Source organism: Leucoraja erinacea, chromosome 26, assembly GCF_028641065.1.
Source record: "Leucoraja erinacea ecotype New England chromosome 26, Leri_hhj_1, whole genome shotgun sequence".
Taxonomy (NCBI): Eukaryota; Metazoa; Chordata; class Chondrichthyes; order Rajiformes; family Rajidae; genus Leucoraja; species Leucoraja erinaceus.
The window spans coordinates 23204971-23220624 of NC_073402.1; the positions used below are offsets into that span (position 1 = coordinate 23204971).

At 43.9% G+C, this 15654-nt stretch overlaps 1 long non-coding RNA gene across 1 annotated transcript; it reads left to right on the forward strand.

Moving 5' to 3' along the window:
* Positions 1 to 267: 267 nt before the first annotated feature.
* On the forward strand, positions 268 to 2353 carry LOC129709820 (uncharacterized). Its single transcript, XR_008725578.1, has 2 exons — positions 268 to 1564; positions 1766 to 2353. It is a non-coding gene; the product is annotated as an uncharacterized LOC129709820 (long non-coding RNA).
* The last annotated feature ends 13301 nt before the right edge of the window (positions 2354 to 15654 follow it).

Consider the following 15654-nt stretch of genomic DNA (forward strand, 5'->3'; position numbering starts at 1 on the left):
ATCACAATGGCTGGGAAGGCGGATGAAGGCTGCCGCAGAAAAGGGTCTCTGGTCGTCTTGGTCTCCATGTCAGTGGAACCTGACCCAGAACTGTCAAGGACCGTGGGGTGTCTGTCTGTGCATCAGTCTCCCCACGTTAAATAAAGCCACACACAGGTGTCTCCGTATAGGGAATAGCACCCTGGAGACACCCATGGTCAGCCATTACCGAAGGGTGTCTAAGGTCTAAAGGTGGCTGTCAGCATTATGGATATGCTCAATTTTTTGAAGAGGTCACTAAAGACACACTTCAAATACGTACAGGTTTGTAGGGTTGCGGCTTCGGAGAGCAGTAGAGGCCGGTTCTCTGGATACATTCAAGAGAGAACTAGATAGGGCTTTTAAAGATAGCGGAGTCAGGGGATTTGGGGTGAAGGCAGGAACGGGGTACTGATTGGGGATGATCAGCCATGATCACATTGAATGGTGGTGCTGGCCCGAAGGGCCGAATGGCCTACTCCATCACCTATTGTCTACTGTCTATTGTCTCAATTACACGTTGCACCTGCCCGTGTTTGGTCCATATCCCACCAAAGCTGTTTCAGGTGATCATTGGCCAACCTATCCGCACTGACCAATGATCACCTGTACACTAGTTCTATGTCCTACACACGAGAGGGCAATTTAGAGTCGCCATTTAACTTGCTAGCCTTTGGAATATGTGAGGAAAACAGAGCACGTGGAGAAATCCCACAAACTGTACATTCATTTGATCCAACAAACCCACAACGTTTTTGAATAATCCTACCTGCATATACTCCCTGTCAGACACATTATACCCCACAGCCAACAACGGACCATTGTGGGCTCCAATTTTTCTTTATCATCATTACTTTATACATATCTTTGTTTCATTTATTCTATATATCTCTTATAACCATCTATATCTTTCGTTTCCCTGTCCCCTGACTCTCAGTCTGAAGAAGGGTTTCGATCCGAAACGTCGCATATTCCTTTTCTCCAGAGATGCTGCCTGGCCCGCTGAATTACTCCAGCTGTTTGTGTCTATTTTCCGTAAACCGCCCAAGCCTGTTTTATAATGTTTTATGTGAAAGATTGTTCATTCTTTTTGCTATAAAGTAGACTTTGGTTTCAGGACAATGCTGCATGTGTGAAGCACAATGTGTCCTCTTCATTTTGGTGAGCAGAGTTAAATCTAAATCTATCGAATTATCAGCTCTGTCCAAGGGCGTCAGCTGCGATTGAAGATTCGTCTGAAAACGCTGGGGTTAGTCCACAAAGTGGGTATGCGTTTCACGCACAGTATATTTTGGTAAAGCTTTACAAGTTCATTACTCCAACCTCACCTCCCCTCCCCTCCCCATCGCCCAATCACTTCAATTTGGGTTGGTATCTGCTGAGCTCAGCTCAAGGGTTGCAAAAGGTTTTGTGGTGCTGCCGGTGTTCTGTGTCTTTTATTCATCGGGTTTGCATCAAGAGCTGAGGTCCCACGATGATGAACAGAATCTGGATCTGCGCCTTCATTTGCTGCATCGTGGCTTTTGTGAGCGTTTTGGGAGCCAAGGTACAGAAACTCTTAACAATTCAAACTTGCAGTGCATGCACTCATCAGTACGAGATGACACCGATTTGGTTCAGAACCTGAGAAATGATTCAAGATTCCAATTAAAGTGTTGCTATGTTGGAGGCATTTTCCCCCCTTTAGTTACTGTTAATTGTCTATAAAAAATACAGAGATGAAATGTGTTATATTTTTCTTTTACAGGGCCCAACAGACTTCCAATTTGCCGATGAGAGTGCTGTCGAAACTGCCGGAGCTGCAGGATTTACCCCAGCCATTGCCAAGGTCCTGATTCTGTCCCTTATTCCAGTCTTCCTGCAGAGAGTTCTGTCTTAATTCAGTGCTCGAGGTGGCCACTTCCAGCTGATTCATCCATCACCATGGAGACCATCCTGCTCTGCTCGCATTCAATCTCCAACTTTGAGTTCTCAGGAATCGCCTTTGAAATGTGTCGCGTAATCTCTGCGCAACCCGTCGACCACCGACTGAGATCTGCTTCCCATTCTTCACTCCCTCTCTCTCGCAGCCTAGCCTCCAACGTATTTCCTGAAATTAATTTTGCCTGTGAAACAGCTGGAATCCACAACTTCACTGTTATCAAGGTCGGAGAAAAAAATAATTGAAAGATAACTAAAGTATTGCAGGTCATGAAACTGGATGCCCTGCTGGAAGTTTAACATGTTCTCTTTTCATATTTTACTATTTCTATTGTTTCCGTGAGATATGTTGGCATTTCACTTAAAGCCATGTAAAATTAGAGAGCAATAAAAAAAATTATACTGTGCCGATAAAGTGTGTCTAGTTATTAATTGTAATTCCTGCAATAAGCTTGTCTATTTTACAGCACAACCTTAAGGCTGTGTTAACTACATCCCATCCTGAATTAGTCACAGGAAGTCTCCAATTTAAGTCAATTTTCATTATCATACACAAATCTCCTCTTCCTATTGATAAACAGCATCTGGTGATCACTCAACATATTTGCTGGATGAATATTATTCTCTTCTGGGACTTTCGTAAAAACGTAAATGCTAGGAGCAGAATTAGGCCATTCGGCCCATAAAGTCTACTCCGCCATTCAATCATGGCTGATCTATCTCTCCCTCCTAATATAATAGTAATATTAAACAAGAATTTTCCAGTTTGAAGTTTGATCTTTGTTTTATGAGGCGTTACGTTGAGGGACTACGTGAAGAGACCCCGTCCAGGCGTACACGCGTCAATCTTCAAAGCAGCGGCGCGGAATCACAGATGATAGTTACCGAAGCATAATAGTAAGCTACGTGAGACAAACTTAAACGTACATTTGATCTTTATGAGGGTGGGAGCGGAGGGCACGTAGTCCCTCAACGTAACTCCTCATAAAATAACAATCAAACTTCAAACTGGTAAGGTCTCGTTTAATCTTGCTATTTTACTTCGGAGTCACGTGAGTGACCACGTGAAGATTTTAAAGCTTCTGTGATTTCATGCTGTAGATTCAATCCCGGCGTCTCACTGCATCGATTGACTCTAAATGAGTGAAAACAATCAATAATATCCAACCATAACATTAATGTAATCTGTTACTGTTTTTTTACTATTATTTTTTTTTATCATAACAAAACATTTTTGTCCCCTTTTTTATCGCACGGAACATTTAATACTGAATCCAAAACAGCACCACCAAATACCCCAGGGTCTGCAATCTCTTTATGGTAATACTTGTGAGACATCCATTCACTTGCCCATCCTGCGGCCGCGAGGATATGGTCTATTGGAACGTCCAAATCCTTGGCCGCCGATGTTGCTGCCGCCCTGGTGGAATGAGATTTAAATTTGTCAGTATTAATCCCTGCATCAACCACACCTTTTCCCAGCCACCTCGAGATTGTCTGTACTGACACTTTCTTATGTGTTTTTTTATGGCTGATGAATAATGCTGATTCTGCACCTCTTAAGTCCTTGGTGGTCTCAATGTACCATTTTAAATGTGCCATTACGCATAGCCTTGGATCCGTAGGATATGCTGCAAAGACCAATTTACACCCCGTGACTCCTGGTCTGCTCTGTTTGAGTAAATCATAGACATAGAATGTAGTTGCCTCTGTTGTCATTCCCATTATGTCTATATGTAATTTTTGTAATGTCTGTACTCTTTGTGCTGAATCTAATGCCATTAACATGACTACTTTCATGGTAATTTTGTCTAAAGACAAATTTGAAACAGGACTCCATTCCCGAAGTAACATCAGCACATCCCTAACATTCCAGTATATCTGGGTCTAGGAGGTTTGGCATTGAAAATTCCCTTCATGTACCTACAGACCAAAGAGTGTGATCCTAGAACCTGTTGTTCTGATGCTCTCCATAAATATGCAGAGAGGGCACTCCTTGCAGTATTGATCGCACTATAACTTAAATTGACATCAAAATGCAGTGTTGACAGAACTTCTAAAACATCTAAGATGTCAGCCGTGTGGTATGAAATATTCGGCTTTGAGCAAAACACCTCCCATTTCTTATTGTAAGAAATGTACTGCTGGGTACTATCCCTCCAGGCTCCTGCAATTACATCCATAGTGCATCCATAATTACATCCACAATCATGTAAAGGATGAAAATCACCAGATACAGGGTGCACAAGTAGTTTTTCTTGTCTTGGAATACCCATAAGAGGTTCTGTGACCTTTTTTTAGCACTAGTGGGTACCTTGGTTGTGTAGGCCAATCTGGGACCACCAACAATCCTGAAGCAGCATGCTGCTTGATCTTTTGTAAACAGCTACTAGTGAGTTGGAGGAAATGCATATGAAACATTCCACCCCAATTTAGCAAGAATGCATCCACCGCTGTTGCACCTGGATCTGGCTTGCTTGAAACATATTGAAGCAATTTGTGGTTCAGTTTAGATGCAAACAAGTCAATTTCTGGCATTCCAAATTTTGCAACGATTTTATTAAAATTGTCACGATTTAACATCCATTCTGTATTGTTATTAAATTTTCATGACCTGGTGTCTGCAATTATATTGAATCTACCTGGTAGGTAGATAGCCGAAAGCCAGATGTTTTCGAATAATACACCTGTGCCAGATAACATTTGCCAATCTGTCACAAGACTCTGACTTGATTCCACCCATGTGATTGACATATGCTACCGCCATAGTGTTGTCAATCTAAACCTGCACATGCAGATTTTGCACATTAGAGCAATAAGCTTTAAGCCCATGAAATGTACTTAACAATTCTAGGTAGTTAATTCCATGTGCTTCGAGCAAAGGTACCTCTTCCACATTCCATCTACATCCACAACTGGTAATGGTATCAGTAGCGCCCCAACCTAACGCACTTCCATCAGTCTGTAGAATGATAGGAGGTGATTCAACCAGAATTTTCCTTTGCTTGCTGCAGTTGCTGATAATGCAGTGGACCGAACTACACAGCTGGGAATGAAGCGATTAGTTTCCCAAGTAAGCTCACCACTTGCCTCATTGATTATTGATGCTCTGTAATGAGTTTGCTACAACCCTCAATTGACTGCAGCTTTTTATCCTTGGGTAAAGTCACAATCATGTGTTCCTAATTAATAGTGAACCCCCAAGTAATCAATTGTTTTATTTGGAGACAATATAGATTTATCTGGATGTATTACAAAACCCAGCCTTAGAAATGTGAGATTGACTTCTGATACTGATGCTTCTTTTGTAGCTTGAGTATCACCCACAATTAAAATATAATTCAAATAACACGGCATTGGGGGTTCAGTATTGATGTGGATAGAGAACTGGCTGGCAAACAGGAAGCAAAGAGTAGGAGAGTAAATGGCAGGCAGTGACTAGTGGGGTACCGCAAGGCTCAGTGCTGGGACCCCAGCTATTTACAATATATATTAATGATCTGGATGAGGGAATTGAAGGCAATATCTCCAAGTTTGCGGATGACACAAAGCTGGGAGGCAGTGTTAGCTGTGAGGAGGATGCTAGGAGACTGCAAGGTGACTTGGATAGGCTGGGTGAGTGGGCAAATGTTTGGCAGATGCAGTATAATGTGGATAAATGTGAGGTTATCCATTTTGGTGGCAAAAACGGGAAAGCAGACTATTATCTAAATGGTGGCCGATTGGGAAAGGGGGAGATGCAGCAAGACCAGGGTGTCATGGTACACCAGTCATTGAAGATAGGCATGCAGGTGCTGCAGGCAGTAAAGAAAGCGAATGGTATGTTAGCTTTCATTGCAAAAGGATTTGAGTATAGGAGCAGGGAGGTTCTACTGCAGTTGTACAGGGTCTTGGTGAGACCACACCTGGAGTATTGCGTACAGTTTTGGTCTACAAATCTGAGGAAGGACACTATTGCCATAGAGGGAGTGCAGAGAAGGTTCACCAGACTGATTCCTGGGATGTCAGGGCTGTCTTATGAAGAAAGACTGGATAGACTTGGTTTATACTCTCTAGAATTTAGGAAATTGAGAGGGGATCTTATAGAAACTTACACAATTCTTAAGGGGTTGGACAGGCTAGATGCAGGAAGATTGTTCCCGATGTTAGGGAAGTCCAGGACAAGGGATCACAGCTTAAGGATAAGGGGGAAATCCTTTAAAACTGAGATGAGAAGAACTTTTTTCACACAGAGAGTGGTGAATCTCTGGAACTCTCTGCCACAGAGGGTAGTTGAGGCCAGTTCATTGGCTATATTTAAGAGGGAGTTAGATGTGGCCCTTGTGGCAAAGGGGATCAGGGGGTATGGAGAGAAGGCAGGTACGGGATACTGAGTTGGATGATCAGCCATGATCATATTGAATGGCGGTGCAGGCTCGAAGGGCCGAATGGCCTACTCCTGCACCTAATTTCTATGTTTCTATGTTTCTATGTAATAAGCCATTACCAAATGGTCCTGGGCTCTTAACAATGCTAGGACTGGTTTTTAACAATTTTGTAAATAATCTAGGGGCTGAGGTTTAACCCCCTTAGGCAATGCTTTGAACTGCCATTATTGATTCATCCAGTTAAATTTAAATATCTTCGATCTTTACCATGCACAGCCACAGAGTAATATGCATCTTGCCGATCTATGCTGGCCATATAGCATTCTCTTGAAATTAGATGCATAGCATTGGTAAATGTCTCCATTTTGAAATGCTTATACTGTACAAAAGGGTTAAGACTTGTTAAATCAAGAATGATTCTAAAACCACCATCCTTATTTGCTCTAGGAATGCAAGATACAAATTGGTGGTTTTGATAAACTGTCTTTTCAATAACCCCTTTCCTAATTAATATTTCAAATGCTGCTTGAATGTTTCTATTCTCTTCTTTATAGAAAATATTTGTTCGCTTTGGAACATGTAGAGTAGGAGGATTCAAATGTGGGTAGAATTCAATTCTAAACCCCATAATATTGCACAGTATAAATGTATCAAATGTATTTTTTCACCATTCTTTTTAGGAAGAATTGTAACCTTCCCCCCAATTTTTGAATGTGAAACATTTAATATGTTTCTTCCAGGACCAGACCCACCCACCTCAGGGTTTATGGGGGTCAATGTTGTACCTTGCCCCCCCCCCCCCCCCCCCTTCGGTATAGATATTGCCTTTGAACTGATCTGCCAAACACCGGTGGTTTAATCATCCCCACGGTTTTTTCTTCTTCATTCAGGTATTTCACCCTTATGGCTAGAGTTTCTCCAAAGAGTAAGTTCGGCAATTGTATATTTGATGGTTTACAAAGCCCTGTAGACTTAGGATGTATGTTAGGTCTTTATGAAAACAGTTTATTTCAAAGTGTGCATTACACATTAGTGCCAAAACATCCTGTTGTGAGGTTGTCACATGTTCTTCTTCCAGGTCTCTGGCAAAAGCCATAATACTTGATCCTATTAATCTCAGCACCCGCTATAACCTCATTTCTTGTGTGCGTACTGCGGTGCCCAAATAGCCCCATATTATGTTATTTACTGCTGGGACTGCTAGCAGTGCGCACTTTTGCAGGATTTAATATTATTTGACAGTCTCATCCATAGTCAGTTCTTACAACTGATGGGAAATAATATATAGTTAATACTATTTATTCTGCCAGTGGTTGTCCCTTCAGTCTAGGACCTGAGAATTTTTGGGCCAGACCTGGTACTTTGGGCTTTATTATTGGGCTTTGGTCCTCATATGATTCATTATCAAAACTTCTGGATATTCCTCCTCATAGTGGGGTTCACCTGATATTTCGTCTTCAGGTGTTTCCTGCGCTGGCTCTCTTATAGGCCTACGCTTAGTAAACCCTTTATCGGGTATTCCTCTCACAGGCTCTTCATAGAAGCCATACTCTGAATGGCCCTTTTTTGGTTGCTGCTAATGCTGGATCTCCTGTAGCCCAACGCCTGTATTGTCTTTCCTCAGACATTTCTGGTACTGGCTCTCTGCTAGGCCAACACATATATTCTTTTCCTTAAGGCATTTCTGGCGCTGGCTCACTTGTAGACCAACGTTTCCCATGACCTCTCCTGGGTGTTCCATGCGCTGGCTCTCCTGTAGGCCTGCGGTAACTGTACTCCTTCTGGAGTGTGCCTTTGTAAATCATTTTTCCTATGTGGAATTTCAATTGTGCGACCCGACCTTCCTCCGGGTCCGACTCATCCGAGTCTAATGGCCTGTTTGTTTTTCTTTTTGGCCTTACACCTTATAGGTGTTTCAACGGTACTTTTTCTATAGTCGTTGTTTTCTACAGCTGATATTTTAATGGGGCGCCCGCTACTCTCAGACGCTCTGTCCTCTTGAGTTTTTAGCTGCGGTGCTCTTCCCTTTACTTTTCCCATTTTTGTCCCTATTTAGACTTGCCCGTTTGCCAGCACACAGTCTCTACGGAAGAATAATGGCCTGAAGTGAAAGTAAAAATACATACCTTCAGGTTTTCTTTCACTCACCGCTTGGAGCGGGCTCTGCTCCTTCCAACGTGTTCGCAGTCGCTATGCGTCTGACGATATGACGAGTGTGCGCCTGGACGGGGTCTCTTCACGTAGTCACTCACGTGACTCCGAAGTAAAATTCTCCTGCCTTCTCCACAAAACCTCTGGCAGACACCTTTAGATTTTGGAGTTTAATCTCTTGGGGGTAGAAGAGTCTTGGGGATGGAGGCTATTAAAAACAAATCATCCAAGTTCTATATTATTTTACTGAAAGTTCAAATCAATCTATTGAGCGGACTGGTGAGGATCTAATTGAGCTTTACAGCCACTGCCCAATGAAATATTTGGTGTGACAAACAATACTTATGGCACCATCCTCGTAACTCTTCTCTGAACCCTTTCAAGCTTGACAATATCATTCCTATAACGTGGTGCCCAGAACTGAACACAATATTCTAAATGCAGTCTCACCAACATCTTATACAACTACAATGACCTCCCAACTTCTATTATTGACATGGTAAATGTACTACACTGTGGAGAACTCTGCGCGGCTTGAGCTATGGGTGAGGGGTGGGGCAATGATAGGCACAAAGTGGTCCTGAAACGGGCTGAAGATCAACTCTAGGATTCCTTGTAGAGCCAGTCCTTCTCTCTTCTACGATGATGTCAAGGAGACTCCAGCCTCTCTCAATATCCAATGACCCACCCCTGGAGAATCATCTCAGTGCACCCCAAGGACTTTACAGCCAGTGATGTAAGCATATCTAACAAGTTTAATTAATTACTGCAGGGAAAGATTTTTGCACTCAATTACATCCCAACATCAGGACAAATGTTACTACTTTGGGGAAACTGATTGAAAACTAAACATCAATCGCAATGCAGGAGTGAATCCTGGTGTCACAAACAACGCTATAAGATCCAGTCTCCATATTATCATCTCAGCACAATGTCTCTAACAACACTGTAATCCAACAATATTCACCATTGGACAATGCAGTGTCCTTAACACAGCTCTTATATCAATGCAGGGCTCCCAAAGTGCACCTCCTTCTCTAATTGTGTAATGATCCATCAGACCAATTCTCACTCATTCTTCTCTTTCCAATTAGATAACATTCCCTCCATACTTCAATAATGTGCCCCTTTAAAGTAGGCACAAAATGCTGGAGTAATTCAGCGGGACAGGCTGCATCTCTGGTGAAAAGGAATAGGTGATGTTTCGGGTCGAGCCCTTTCTTCAGACACAACCCGAAACATCACCTATTCCTTTTCTCCAGAGTTGCTGTCTGACCCGCTCAGTTACTCCAGCTTTTTCTGTTTCTCTTCAGAGTAGTGGGCTGAAGGGCCTGTTAGCACGTAACAAAGGCTTTTCACTGTACCTCGGCACAAGTGACAGTAAACTAAACTAACTAACTGATTTCCATGCTGTAGTTCTAAACTGAAAACTAAACTATAGATCCTACAACACTGCTGTATTCTCATGGGAAATGTATTTGGTCTGCAGGGTTATCTAGTCACACTTCCTCAGTACAGCACTGAGAATGTCAATGTAGACTATTTGCTGACTCTCTGGAGTGGAACTTTAGCAGCTCTTTGCTGTTAGTTGCAATAATGTTTTCCACTGCGTCAATCTGTCTTTAAAGTAAAAATAAAAGCAAACAAAATGTTAACAGGAAGCACAGCTTTGTGAACAGGATCTGCAATCTATTGCAAGAGTTCCATTGGCTGAAACACAGCTGCTTCTTGAAATAGGGACAACGACAGATGCAAGATTCGTAAAGCAACATCTACAGTTCCCTGTGTCTTTATATTCTCCCGACAATGTATTTGCTATTCACTGTAACAGATGCAGAATCAGGAATTTAACCATGTAGTGTTTATGAGGGAGTCACACCAGTGCACTGCTAGAGTACTGATGCGGACACCCGATGATCACTTTTAGTTTAGTTTAGTTTAGTTTAGAGATACGGTGTGGAAACAGGCCCTTCGGCCCACCGAGTCGATGCCGACCAACGATCCCGCACTATCGTACACACACACTAGGGACAATTTACAATTTTTACCATTGCCAATTAACCTACAAACCTGCACGTCTTTGGAATGAGCGAGGAAACTGGAGCAGCCGGAGAAAACACACGCAGGTCTCGGGGAGAACGTACATACTCCATACAGACAGCACCCGTAGTCAGGATCGAACTTGGGTCTCTGGCGATGTAAGGCACCAACTCTACCGCTGCTCCATCCATGGTCCACTTCATGGTCCCGAGCTATTGAAGTGTTAAAGCATCACAAGCAAGCTCTGGGTTGATCAATGTAACCCAAGTACTGAATTGTAAATTAGTATTTTCAAGTCAAAGGTCGATTTACCTCTTTTTTGGAAACTGCAGAATTTTTTTTTTAACTGAAACATTTAAAAAATATTGTAATCATCTGTAATGAAACAACATTTTTTGACAGATTGACTCAGTGGAAAACATGAGGGGGCGGGGTGGGGGGCAGGGTGAAGAGAAGAAAGCTGGGAAAGGGAGAGGTAGTTGAAAGCCTCTCAGATAAAAGGTCGACACAGGCGACGGGGATGTTTTTGACAGGCATATTGTTGGAACAAAGGCCAGAGATAAGAGCAATAGGTAGGGTTGAAGAGTTGCGGAATGTGACGCCTGGAATGTAGCAGGAGCGGGGGGGAGTGGAGGGGAGAATTAGATGGAGGTCCAGGTGGAACGAGCTGCCAGATGATATTGTTGAGACAGGTAATATTGCAACATATAAGAAAAATTTAGACAGGTACATGGATAGGTCAGATTTAGAGGGAATGTGGACCAAACGCAGATAGGTGGGACTAGTGTAGATGGGACATGTATGCCCGTGTGGACAAGTTGTGCTGTAGGGTCTGTTCCCATTGCTGCAAGACTCTATGACTCCAGGTGGGGCCCTGGGGAGTTGGGGGGGGGGGGGGGGGGGGGTGAAGGGTGGTGAGGGAGGGGGGGAGAGGGTGCAAGAAGAGAGTGTGTTCTCTGTCTACTCACCTTTGGTAATCATCCTATCCCACTCCGCCAACTCAAAGTCCAAAGGTTCCTCATGACCTTCTGTACACATTTTCTCCGTGTGAATGTGGCATCCTTTCTCAGACAGCAGACAGCAGGAACTGTTATTGCTGCTCGAGAACGCTAGGTGGTGATTTAGCACCACATCAAGATCAGAATGGTTGTGACCTTGGGGGAAGAAAGGCATTTTATTGACTAACGATCGTAATGGAAAATCAATGTTACAAAGGTTTCCTTTGGTCAAGGGCGAGTCTACTTTTGCATTCCAGAGTGTTCAATATATTTCGTATTCAAGATGGACTTCTGATCTCACACTTCCTCCATGATGAGGACTCTTTATATTCACTCTGCCTGTGGCTCAGGTTACCCCCAACACTCATTCACAAAATATTACCTTTAAGCAGTTACACCAATGCTGTCCCAGCCAGTCTTTCACCATTTTCGATTAAGCCAATTAATTCAAAATGTTGGTAAGTTTGTCATGATGTGGTGGCACAATGTTGAATTTTGGCCAATAATGTTCCTGTGCTGCACTTAGGGATGCATTAGTGCATTAAACTATATACAATTAAATCTCTGTCAAATTACAGATGTGTTACACTACTAATAATCTGCAAATAACAATGGGAAAGAAACACTTTACTTGTAGAAGGTGCTTGTTCCAATTGGGTGGAGTAGTTCCCGTTGGAAGATAATAACAATTGTTTAAACCTAAAGATTTCTAATCAACGCATTCTATTTCCCTTCTCATTGTTGCGAATGGGTGGAGTCAACACAACTCTAAAGCCAACTGCTACATGGCTATGATTTCATGGTAATTCAAAAGATTTTCTCCACTACATTTCAGAAAAAGAAAGTCACAATTTCTAGACACACTCAGGACCCATGAATGTAAATTATATTATAATGTGGCCTATTCTTCTCATCAATACTTATCCCTCCCATAATAATCATTGCCCTAGATGGACCAAGCCGGGCTTTGACCAAGTGTGGCATCAAGGAGCCCTGGTATAATTGGCATTCAAATGAAAGAAAGGAGGTTGTGATTGTTGGAGGTCAGTCATCCAAGCCAGGATACCACTGAAGAGTTCCTCAGGTCACTGTCCTATGTCTAATCGTCCTTTATTGTTTCAACAAGGGCTTTGCTCAATGAGGCACCGTCTGGAAATACAGACATTATGGTGATCTGGGAAGCACAATGTCTAATTTGTGCACTGCACAATCCCAGAAAACATTACTTAATAGCAACTAAATCTGTTTTGTGGGATTTTTTGTGAATCTGTGGGCAGTGGAGGCCAATTCACTGGATGTTTTCAAGAGAGAGTTCTTAGGCCTCTAGGACTAACAGAATCAAGGGATATGGGGAGAAAGCAGGAACGGGGTATTGATTTTGGATGATCAGCCATGATCATATTGAATGATGGTGCTGGCTCAAAGGGCCGAATAACCTACTGCTGCACCTGATGTAAGATGGGGGGGGGGGGGGGGGGGGGGGGGGGGGGGGGGGGGGGGGGGGGGGGGGGGGGGGGGGGGGGTGGGGGGGGGGGGGGGGGGGGGGGGGGGGGGGGTGGGGAGAGAAGAAAGGAGAAAGGAAGAGGAGGAGCCAGAGGGCTGAGGGAGAGCTGAGAAAGGGCGCAGACAGCAAGGGCTACCGGAAATTGGGGAAGTCAATGTTCATGCTGCTAGGCGCTGCTCCTCCAATTTCCGGTGGTGCTCACTTGGGCCATGGAGGAGGCCGAGGACAGAAATGTCGGATTCGGAATGGGAGGGGGAGTTGAAGTGCTGAGCCACAGGGAGATCAGGTTTGTTAATGCGGACTCAGCGGAGGTGTTCGGCGAAACGATCGCCAAGCCTACACTTGGTCTCGCCGATGTAGATCAGCTGACATCTAGAGCAGCGGTTGCAATAGATGAGGTTGGAGGATGTGCAGGTGAACCTCTGTCACACCTGCAACGACTGCTTGGATCCTTGAATGGCGTCGATGGGGAAGGTAAAGCGACAAGTGTAGCATCTCTTGTGGTTGCAAGGGAAAGTGCCCGGGGAGGGGGTGGTGCCGGAGGGGAGGGAAGAATTGTCCAGGGAGTTACAGGGGGAACGGTCTTTGCGGAAAGCAGACGGGGGAGATGGGAAGATGTGGCGGGTGGTGGGGCCACGTTGGAGGTGGCGAAAATGACGGAGGACTATTTGTTTTATGTGACGGCTAGTGGGGTGAAAGGTGAGGACTGGGGGGACGCTGCCTTTGTTATGATTGGGAGAATGGAGAGAGAGAGCAGTGTTACGGGGTATTGAAGAGACCCTGGTGAGAGCCTCATCTATAGTAGTGGAAGGGAACCCCCCGTTCCCTGAAGAATTAGGACATTTCCGATGCCCTGCTGTGGAACACCGCATCCTGGGAGCACATGCAGCGTAGACGGAGGAATTGGGAGTAGGGGATGGACCCTTACAGGAAGCAGGGTGGGAAGAAGTGTAGTCTGGGTAGCCATGGGAGTCAGTGGGTTTGTAGTGGATGTCGGTCAGAAGTCTATCACCTGCGATGGAGATAGTGAGGTCAAGAAATGGTATGGAAGTGTCGGAAATGGTTCATGTGTAATTGAGTGTCGGATGGAAGTTAGTGGTGAAGCGGATGAAGTCAGTGAGTTGTGTGTGGGTGCAGGAGGTAGCACCAATGCAATCGTCGATGTAGCGGAGGCACCTTCGATTTTCCAGCATCTGCAGTTCCTTCTTAAACAATAATTCAGTATAGTTTATTGTCTGTGTAGCGAGGTTCAGTGAAAAGCTTTTGTTGTGTGCTAACGAGCCAGCAGAAAGAAATACATGATTACAATCAAGTCATCCACAGTGTGCAACTACACGATAATGGATCAGAGTTTAAGTAAGAAATGTTGCTGTAGGAGTAGATTTGAAATGTGGATTGATTGTAATATGAGATTGCAGATCTGCTTCTGTGGCTAGCATGCAAGTAGTCGCCTGGGTTGGGCGCCATCTTGGAAGCGTCCATATTTACCTTGTACAAGTGGCTGTTTCCTATATCACTGACACCAGTTCAGACTGAAAAATTCAGGCTCCACTATCCCACGTTTTGTTCATTACAGGAAAAAGGTCTGCCATCTCTGCATAATGCAGGGTTAGGTAAGTGGAAAGAGATACCAGCAACTGTAGATGCTGCTTTTCAATAAATGACACAAAGTACTGGTGTAACTCAGCGGCTCAGGCAGCATCACTGGAGAACATGGATCGGTGACATGTTGTAGATTGATTGTGGGGGAAGGGGGGTGGAAGGTGGAAGAGAGGAGGGGCAGGACAAAGTCAGGCAGGCACAGGTGAGGGGTGGGGGTGGTTTCCATAAATAGATGGTTGGACAAAGGCCAGAGATGGAAAGACAAAAAGATGTGAGATGAGGATAGATGAGGTGTGAATTGTGAAGCAAGACTGTTAGCTGTTAACTTTGTGGATTTGGACTAGGAAGGATTCAAGGCAGGCATCCAATCAAGTATTAACATTCAATCTGATAAAGCAAAGAATTATAATTCGTTTAACCCTGTCAATCATTAACCTGTGAGGTTCGTCATCCTACAAGAGAGCAACATTGTGATTAATTGCGCACAGCAGTGAAGTACCAGAGTCAAAGACAGCAGCAGCCTTGTGCAAAAACAAAAGAACCAAATGAAGACGTTTATACTCAGCCTGTGTTGTCTCGTCCTGGTGCTGCTGACAATGGTATGTAAAACATCTTCAAAAACTTTGGCTATTGCTTTTCTTTCCCCTCCACTACAGCTTCTTCTTCTAGTTTTCTCTCTCGTACTCTGGCACCTCAGTCGCAGCCATTTATTCCACCCTGATCTTGTGGTGTGTTTGTATTGTATTGGGATTGTTCTCACCCTGGTTGCTCTCTCTCCTTCCTCTGGTGAGGCACTACTGAAGGTGAAGAAGCGCTTCATGTCAATGCAATTAAGTCTACATGGAGCGGGAACAAAACCCAAGAACTTTATTCCTCTTGGGACCCCATTATTTGGAACATTTCCTTCTTCGTATCTTTTAGGCCATCTTGCTTGATGGTTTAACATGCCCAGTGCTGTTGGTGAACATATTTACCCTTTGAATAACATACGTGTTGCAAGATTAGCTCTGTTGCTGGTGGCTGAATTATTGTCCGTTTATCCATTGATATGAAT